This window comes from Lygodium microphyllum, chromosome 21 (assembly GCF_053477565.2).
Source record: "Lygodium microphyllum isolate KBCC chromosome 21, Lygodium_microphyllum_v1.1.10, whole genome shotgun sequence".
NCBI classification, from domain to species: domain Eukaryota; kingdom Viridiplantae; phylum Streptophyta; class Polypodiopsida; order Schizaeales; family Lygodiaceae; genus Lygodium; species Lygodium microphyllum.
Genome location: NC_141155.1, coordinates 47,169,971 through 47,179,942, shown reverse-complemented (window position 1 = coordinate 47,179,942; position 9,972 = coordinate 47,169,971).

Here is a 9,972-nt window from a genome sequence, read left to right as displayed (position 1 = left end):
TTTATGCTCAGCCATGGATTTAAATGCAGTCATGCAGATCACTGCTTATACACTAAAAAGGCTGATGTTGGAAGCCTTATTGTGCTAGTTTTATATGTGGATGACATGCTGATTGTTGCAGGATAGCATACGAGTACTTTGAATGCTCTTCCAAGGCAGCTGAGTTCAACCTTCTCCATGAAAGATTTGGAGGTAGTTGAACACATTTTGGGCGTGCGCATTAAAATAGACAAAGGGCAGCATTTGTTGTTTCTCTCATAGGACAAGTACATAAGAACAATACTTGACAAGTTTAATATGGATGATGTTAAGACTCTTGGTGTACATAAGAACAGTACTTGACAAAGGGAAATTGCTAGTTCCATGAAGGGTATACCTTATGCATCAGCTTGTGGATCTTTGATGTATGCCATGGTTGCAACTCGCCCTGACATTGCTCATGTAGTGGGAGTTGTTAGCAGATTCATGTCTAACCCAGACAAGCCACATTGGGAAGCAGTGAAATGTATCTTTCGATACTTGAAAGGTACACAAGAAAAGTGTATATGCTATGGAAAGGGTACACAAGAGTTGCAAGGATTTTGTGATTCAGACATGGTAGAAGATCTTGACACTAGGAAATCTATTAGTGGGTATGTTTCTACTTTGGCTAGTGGGGCTATCTCTTGGTGTTCAAGATTGTAGAAAATTGTGGCACTGAGTAATAGAGAAGCTAAATATATTTTAGCCACTGAAGCTTCTAAGGAAGCTATTTGGCTTAGCCATTTGGTCAAGGATTTTGGTCTTTCTTCACGTTCTCGAGTGCTTGGTTGTGATAGCCATAGTGTAGTATGTCTGGCTAAGAATGCCATGTTCCATGCACATACCAAACGCCTAGATGTTCGATATCACTTTATTCGACAGGTCTTGGATGATGGTCTTGTCACACTGACTAAGGTCAAAACCCAAGATAACCCTGTAGATGTTCTCACTAAGTCTCTTGCAAAGGCTCAGCATGAGCATTGCATTCGTTTAGTGGGAGTTGGTTAGCTTAAAGGTACCACTTCGGGCCTTTAAGTGGGAGGTTGTTGGGTGTAAAGTCCCTTTGTCTTCGTGTAAATAGACTTACGGGTGTGAACACACCCTTAATGTACCCTAACATATAAACACATTCTTTTTATTCTTTGTGTACCATCACAAACGGTACATCTATCTCTGTGTTCACTTCCTCTAACTCTTAGCTCAGCTCAGCTCTTCAGCTAACGCCTTGATCTCGCACTCCATTGTGCACTCACCTCTTCAGTTTGAGTTCATAAACTTAGCCGCACTAGTTGCCTTATTATCTCTTAGAGCCCGTGCTTCCATCCATTTTGTATAGTAGTTTGTGCAAACCAATATATACCTATTCCTTGTTCTTTGAATTGTAGGTTTTATTGGTCCAAACAAGATTAAGCCCCATTTTTGAAAGGGCTCTAATGGCAATAATGGTTGATCCTATATTCTATCTCTATCCAAAGGATAACCCTCCTTCAAACATTGCAAACATTCCTTTGCATATTGGTGAGCATATTTCAAGAATGTTGACTACCATAATCTAGCATGCAATATTTTCCTTTTTGTAATCTCATGAAAAATGACCACCTAAGAGATCGGCATGAGCTTCATGAAGTACTGTTGGTTGCTCATGCTGAGGCACACATCTCCTGAGGATATTATCCACTCCTTATTGATATAGTGTATTAAAGATAACTTGATAAGACCTACTCTTTAATGCCAACCTTGTCCTTTGATGAGTTGCCAAGTGTGTAGACATAACCCCCTCCACCAAGAAATGAAGCAATTGATCATAATAGGAGTTTGGATCTACAACTTGCACCTCAAATAGCTCAGCATCAGGTAGTTGATCTGGTATGCTAGCCTCAATGTCATCATTCTCCAACATGCTCAAATAATCTGCAATTGCATGCTCTTTGTTAGGAGTATAAATCACTTTATAATCAAATTGTTGCAATAACGGCATCCATCTTGCAAGCCTTCCTATCAACCAAGGTTTGTTAATCAAGAATAAAAGAGCATGGTGGTCCACATGAAAAATAACCTAATTACCTAATAGGTAACGCCTGAAATTTTGTAGAGAATACACAATTTCCAATGCTTCTGTCATCGTAATTGAATAATTCTTTTCGGCAATGTTAAGTACTCTGCTGGCATAGTATATAGGCCTAAACCACATATAGGAAATTTCTCTTGGATTAGTACTACTCCCATAGTCACATCAGAGGCATAAAAAAATACATGAAAGAGTAAATCCCATGTAGGAGGTTGTAAAATAGCGGCCATAGCCAACATCTTCTTGAGGATTGTAAAACCTTTTTTGTAATCTTCTCTCCATACATCTCTTCATACGTACCACATGCTTTCTTAGTTAGAGTAGTGAGGGGAGAACAAATATGAGACAAGTACCTCAAATACCTACTATGCCACTTCACTTGGCCAACAAATCTCACCACTTCATGCAAATTCCTTGGTGCCTTAACCTTCTGAACAATAGATATCTTCCTTGGATCAATGGCCATACCTTCTTCTAACAAAATATGACCCAACAATACTCCCCTCTTAGTTGCAAACACAAACTTGAATGGGTTTAATGACATGCCAAATTTCCTACACATCTCAAAACATAATCTCAAATGCTTCAAGTGCTTCCCCTTGTTGCTAAACACACAAAATTCATCAATGAATACTCTCATAAAGGTTGTCAAGTATGGATCAAAGGTCTTTTGTGTATCTTAATTTGATTACGACTAGAAAATCCATTTAAGAAGCTACATCATGAAGAAGAGAATCAGTAAATGGCATTAGAAATGGATATGTTATTGTTGCTACATTCAACTTCTTGTAGTTAACACAAACCCTAATCTTCCCATTCTTTTTCGGTACCACTATTATCGGAGACAACCATGTCACTTCATTCACTGGTTTTATAAAACCAACCCTCAAGAGCTTTTGAATTTCCTCCTTAACCTACTTAGCATAATTAGGAATCATTCTATACCTCTTTTGGACAATAGGTTTAGCATCCTTTTTAGGTTAATCTTGTGTTGATACATCGCTGGATCAAACCCTCTTACATTTGTGTAATCCCAAGAAAATATATCCTTAAAATCCTTGCACAACTCAATTAGGTCTTTCTTGTTGAGATATTTGCAATCACACCTACTTTAGTCCCTTTGTAAGGAGCAGTGAGGGCTCAGGACCAGAATCCCATATGCACAGTAGGAGAAAATGCCACCACTCAATTCCTATAAAGCATTGTACTTGCACTCTTTTTCTAATGCAATGATAGTACTCTTTTCTTTCCAGTAAAGTGTCTTGTCGCTATCAATACATAAGATTGTTTTTATGAGTCCAAGTCTCAATCTTGGAACCTAATTCACTTGTGTGACAATTTGTCTTTGTCAGGGTCAATGTCTTCATGAGCTTCTTCTTCCTCTTTCAACCTCCATAGCTTCCGCATCTGCCATGCTCTAGATCCTACATATTTTAAAATGGTATCAAAGCACAGATGAGCATGGCTTAGCTCATTTTAGTAGCTCTTTACCTCTATTCCATCTTTACTTAGCTCAATCTTAGTCTATGAACTCACTTTCCATCTCCACCTTCAAGCTTGCCTTCATGGTTGCCATAGCCAGCAACACCTTATCAAATTAAAGCTTTCATGTCTCTCTCCACAGGTCAAATCTCTTTGAACTTTCTTATGGAGAAGTGTTGTCTTGCTTCTGGAGCTCCTCCCTGTCATCTCAGAGCTTAACATTAGGCCAATTCAAACTCAGCATTGTGATTCTTCACAGTTGCTGCCTGCGTGTCTGCCATAGCCTACAGGACCTACATGACTTGGAGGGCTGAGATCTCTTCAACCAAGGCACATCTCTTAGAGCTTCCTTCTAAGAAGATCTTCCCCTAATCAAGCTATCACAAAAATCATCGAGATTGATGCACGATGAGACCAGCATTGTCATTTTTACAGATCATTATCAAAATCTACGCCTGATTAAGTTGCGCTGCTGCTGCATGCTCTACAGGGTGCAATCCCAACCATTACCACAGGGCATTGATAACCCTTGAAGTAAGCTTCATCATCATATAAAAAGTTTTCAAAATGATCAAGTATAGCTCCTGTAATGTCAAAAAAACCTGGCTGCCCCCAGACACCCTAACTGTGACTCCATAGCCAAACTTCACCAAGCTCAAAAATCTCATCATTTTCTCTCTCCTACCACCTGGAACAACCCACTGTCACTCAGATTTGAAGGTCCCAACATCAAATCAAGAAGGGGAATATTTGGATTGAGCTTGAAGAATTTTGCAGATTTGGAAGACTCAAGGAAGAAACATAGTGTCTATTGACACTCATTTTAGTGCTCTAAACACTTGTATCTTTTGACACATCTCAACCAACTCTTCTGTTGCTTAAATCTGATAATTCTAAAGTTGATTCGCTATTTTTCCTGCAAGTCTAATATGGGCAAAGACTCTCCAAATGTCCGTTTCAAAGGAGTCGGGTTTCATACTTGGCAGACCTGCATCAAACTCATCCTGATGAAGAAGGGTCTTTAAGCCATTACCATTGGAAAAGAAAAGAAGCCTTGTGATGCGGATCTTGTTGTCACTTGGCAAAAGAATGATGATAAGGCTCAGGCCATTATCAAACTGGAGCTAGACAATAGCTATATCCACCATGCGGATAAATGTGAGACTTCACATGATACATGGAAGAGACTTGACACCTTGTTTGGTGCACAATCTAAATCATCAAAGTATGGTCTCTTGATTGAGTTTTTTAGGCTCGAAATGAAGTCCAGCACATCACTTGCCACACATCTAAATTACATGGAAGGACTTCTAACCCAACTTGCACGAATCAACATTAAAATGGAGGAAGATGTTTGCATCGGTGTTCTACTTAAGAGTTTGCCTCCTGAATATAATAATGCATCAACAACTTTAATCAACATGCCAAATCCTGAACTTGTTGATATCCAGGCATCACTGTTAGAGAAGGAAAATAAGCTAAAAACTAAGGAAGAACCAAGCATCTCTAGAGATGAACATGCATTATATGTTGGCAACAGGTATAAAGGCAAGAGGGATCAGCTCTTCTGTGACTTCTGCAAAAGAACCGAACACACCGAGAAGTTTTGCAACGCCAAAAAGAGGTCCCAAAAGGCCTATCTAGTTGCAGTCAAAGAAGAAGAAGAAGACAGAGCAAAGGAAGAGGGAGAACAAGAAGTCCACTAAGAGAAGGAAAAACCTCATAAGTCCTTCTATTCAGATAGACTTTTTTAGCTTTGTATTTCCTAGCCCTAATGCTTCAAACATGAACTTATAAACTCCTCAAATAAGCCTTGTACTAAAGCCTCTGTACACTTTGTGAGGCCCCTGCTACAGCCTCTGGATGACCATCATGTTTTTGGTACACACACTTAGCTTTTCCTGCGATAGCCTCTGGTGTTTTTCCATGTTTATGGTGTGCCCACACTTTGCAGGTGTTGCTTTCACTAAATCCTCTATACGCTTTGTACTTCTGGTTGTGATTGAGGAGGGGTGTTGAGATATTTGCAATGACACCTACTTCAGTCCCTTTGTAAGGAGCAGTGAGGGCTCAGGACCAAAATCCCATATGCACAGTAGGAGAAATGCCACCACTCAATTCCTATAAAGCATTGTACTTGTACTCTTTTTCTAATGCAATGATAGTACTCTTTTCTTTCCAGTAAAGTGTCTTGTCACTGTCAATACACAAGACTGTGTTTATGAGTCCAAGTCTTAATCTTGGAACCTAATTCACTTGTGTGACAATTTGTCTTTGTCAAATGTCTTCATGAGCTTCTTTTTCCTTTTTCAACCTCCATAGCTTCCGCATCTGCCATGCTCTAGATCCCGCATATTTTAACATTTCTTGATTGCTTGCTCTACATAGATACTTTGATTGGTTTGGGTTCTTCGGACTCATTGAGGTTCACTTCTTGAACTTCATTCTCCAAAACTCTTATAGATTTATCATATGCTCATATCTCTACTGAGCACAAATAATAGCCTTCAGTCCTTCTACGTCCTACACATTTGAGCTATCTATACATCGAGCTTCTTTAATTTCCTAAATTTTTAGATTTCCTTGCAGTTCTAATTCAAGATGAATGGTTCCAGGGCCTTGAAATTCTTTATACTCCTCACTTCTTGACCTTTCTTGAAATTTAAACCACTCATCACTTACCAAATCACTCTTTAGGATGTTGTGCTGACCAATTCTGACCTATAGGTTGAACAATTTTCTATTTAGGAACTCCATTTCTTCCAACATTGGTGGGCTGCTCATTATACCCTTAAATGATGCTATCCACATCTATTCACAGAAGGGTTTGCCTGAAGATATAACTCCTCTTCATCATCTTCAACTTCATCCACTAGGTTGATATTCTAAGCTACTACATGTTGAGAAGTATTCTTTAGGACTACTATATTGACTATAGACAATTTGATCTCCTTAGGTCCTATAGGGATGCACACATAATCAATCCCCCAATATTGACTCAACTTGGAAAGTTTAAAACATGGTCTTCCTAGGAGCATATGATAGGATTCCCCTATCTCTGACATTCTTAGAACCACAAAACTTACTTTAAACTTTAGGCTAGCCATCTTAATTTGTTGATTCTTGAGAATACCTAGTGGCTACAACCTTCTTTGATTTGCCATCTTAACTTGAAACGGTGTAGGTAACAATTCATCCTGCTTACTGGCTGACTACATATGTTTGTTCAAGAATGATATTAGCTCCAAATCCCCCATCCAAAAGAACATCATCATACTTTTTCCCTTCATATTCCACTTGAATGGTAGGGACTGATAGTCCACAACCTCAAGCACATCCTGTAGCTTTTGTCTAATTTTTAGGAGAAGCTTTTCCTTAAAGATAGGTATTAAGTTGAAGATTTTATCCAAGTTTAATTGCAAAGAACATCTTGCTAAAACTTGAAATAGCTCATTTAAGCCTTTCAAGAACAAGCATGACCCGCAGTTAAGCATGCCTCGATCTTAAGTAGGCCCCATGATTTTAGTATCCAATACATAGCTTGATTGGAGACCAAAAGTAACTTAACCATTACTATAATACATTGTTTGCATCCTTTAATGACTATTGGAATGCATCCAAATCCAGCAATAGTGCCCCAAAGTCCAAGCTACAATAGCTCTACCAATCCTGAACTTCTATCTTCAGGTCGCTGGTGGTCCTAATTAGGATTCAAGCTCCCTTACCATGCTACTTTTGTTGCCTCTTTTTGCAACTTCATAACTTTCCATTCTCCTGGACTTTTCTTACTTTTCCCAATCAAGTTTCATGTGGGCTTGACTTCTAGTGATAGCTAATACCATAGGTTCCTCAAGACAATCCTCAAATTTAATACAATTAGAATAGTCACATTGGGCATGCATACTTACAACATTTCCATTACCTGACACCTCATCTCCCCTTCCTTCCTCTTCCTCTTGATGACCATTCTCATAACCAACACTCGGCACATCTTTAGAGGGTTGCCTTTGTTCATCTTGGTTAGGTAGCTCTAGGAGGACGGCTAGGTGGATGATATTGATGAGGTGCTCCTATAGGTCTTTTGTCATTTTTGTGGGTCCTTGCTACTCGAATTCTTCTCTCAGTCTTATGCCTTGCCCATAGTTCATAGTTGGGTTCTACAAAGTGCCCTTAACCTCCACAATAATGGCATGCTCATGTTAGTGTAGTTTGCTACTGTTCTTGCAAGTTATTGCATGGCTATCTTGTTGGCATCCTCTTTGGTCCCCTAAAGGGTCTTTGAACCATTGGGTTAGGAATTACTTGATTTATTGTAGTTGGTTGTATAATCCTTGCCCTAGACTACATAATTGGCATGTTGTATTATGCAGATATTAGGGTTATACCAACATGTTTTGGTTTCATTCCTGTTTCTTTGACATATTTCACAATATTTTTTCTTCCCTCATGTTTTAACCAATCCTAATTCATTCATCTTCTACTTAATTTTCTTCTCAAGCTTATTGTCCTCGAGCTTCTTCTTACCCTTATCCTTCCCATTCTTTTTCTTGACTTTGTTTTCCTTTTCTTCTTATGTTTTTTCTTGTAATGTTTTCCAACTCTGAACTACTTGACTTATAATTTGAATTTGATATTAAATCCCTCTTGTCTTCATCATATCACAGTTTGAATGTGACTCTTCCTCTGTGTTTGAAGAATCTTCATCATTACGATTCTTTAACCTAGTCTTCTTTGTACTCTCATAATAGCTCTGACCAAAGTATCTAATGTATCATTAGATGCAAGCTCCATATTTTCTATAGAATCTTACTCTTCAAGCCTTCAATGAAATAAGAAATCTACATTTATTGAGATGGTCTATCAAAAAATTCAATCTATTCAACAAAATTTTGAACTTTTGAGCATAATCCTCAACCAACTCTTTCAGTGTGCACTTCTCTTCCAGGCTGCATTCCTCCGTCCACTTGTACCTCAAACTTGGCCTCAAACAAGATTCATTTATTCCCTCCTCAAATATTCCCTCAATTCTCATGCTCTTGCTCTTGTGAGGACCAATTCCCTCGTTGAGGGAATTGTCTTAACATAAATGCTACCCATCCAAAGCACCTGAACCTGATAAGTGCCATTATAATCATGCTCTCTTGTAGCCAACTTTTGTGCTTGATTTCCTCCATGCATGAATCCTAAATGGTGAGTTCCCTACACATGAAATTGGTATGATTGCTAAATTGTAATGGCCCTCATGATAAAGATAAAACAATACTCTCCTTGAAATATCCATAATACATCATACAACTTCCTGAATCAAAGAACAACCATAGAAAGCACATAATTTTCAAGAATACCACATAAACCTATAGAATACATCATAATCGACTGCATTATTACACAATCCTAAATATTACAAGCCGCGTTCTTCTTAAATATAGAAAAACAACATCTAAATTTTAGGAGATAGAGATAGAGATTTAGGTTGAGACATAAACAACCCCCATAGGGCACCATCTTGAAGGATTTCCATTATGTATGAAAGATAGATACAAAAAGATGAATACAAGGAGTTAAAACCATGACAGTCACTCTTTACATGAAACTCAAGGGCTATTTCATACATAATAACTTGAGTGTCTACATGCATACTAAGGTTTAAAGTGTAAATTGAGCCTTAACATCATCAATACTAGGAAAATATAACGCTTTGATGATGGCCGAAATTGAGAGTATGCCCATCAATTTTTTTTGTTGCCTAATCGAGAGTATGTAAGAAGAATAGTGCTACTTTCAAAGCTAAGACAAGCTATCAAGTTGACTGTCAGACTAGAACAATGCATCCAACCTTTCTTAGTGACATAGTCATCACCAAGTTGAGCCTTGTAGGCACTAAGGAACCAAGATTAGAAAGAACCATGCAAAGAAAAGTAAAAAAACCGTGTAAAGTCTTTGGTTAATAAGAGGACAATAATTCTTTACAGATAGCTTAGCAAAAGAATCATAAATTGGTTAGTTAAGTCACATTACTACTATAACATGTGCAATGTTATATGAAGCGTAGGAACATGTACCTCAAATCAGGTACAAAAAATATGACAAAAACTACTTGAGATGATGAGTATCATGCCAAGATACGTGCCAAAAGCCCAAAATACAAGAACTATTGAAGATCATACCATGCCAAGATGGGTGCCAAAATCACTAGTACAAGCTCAAGGATATTGCTAGGTGAATCATGTGCTCTAGGTACCCAAGCTAGGCCAATAGCAACCTCTTGCAAGATCTCCAATGCAAAATAACAAGGATGAAAAGCCCAAATCAAAGCCTCCATCTTAACCTCAACAAGTGGTAACTCCAACCAAGAAGATAGCCACTGAATTTGAGAAGTCAAAGAATGAAAAAGGAGTGGT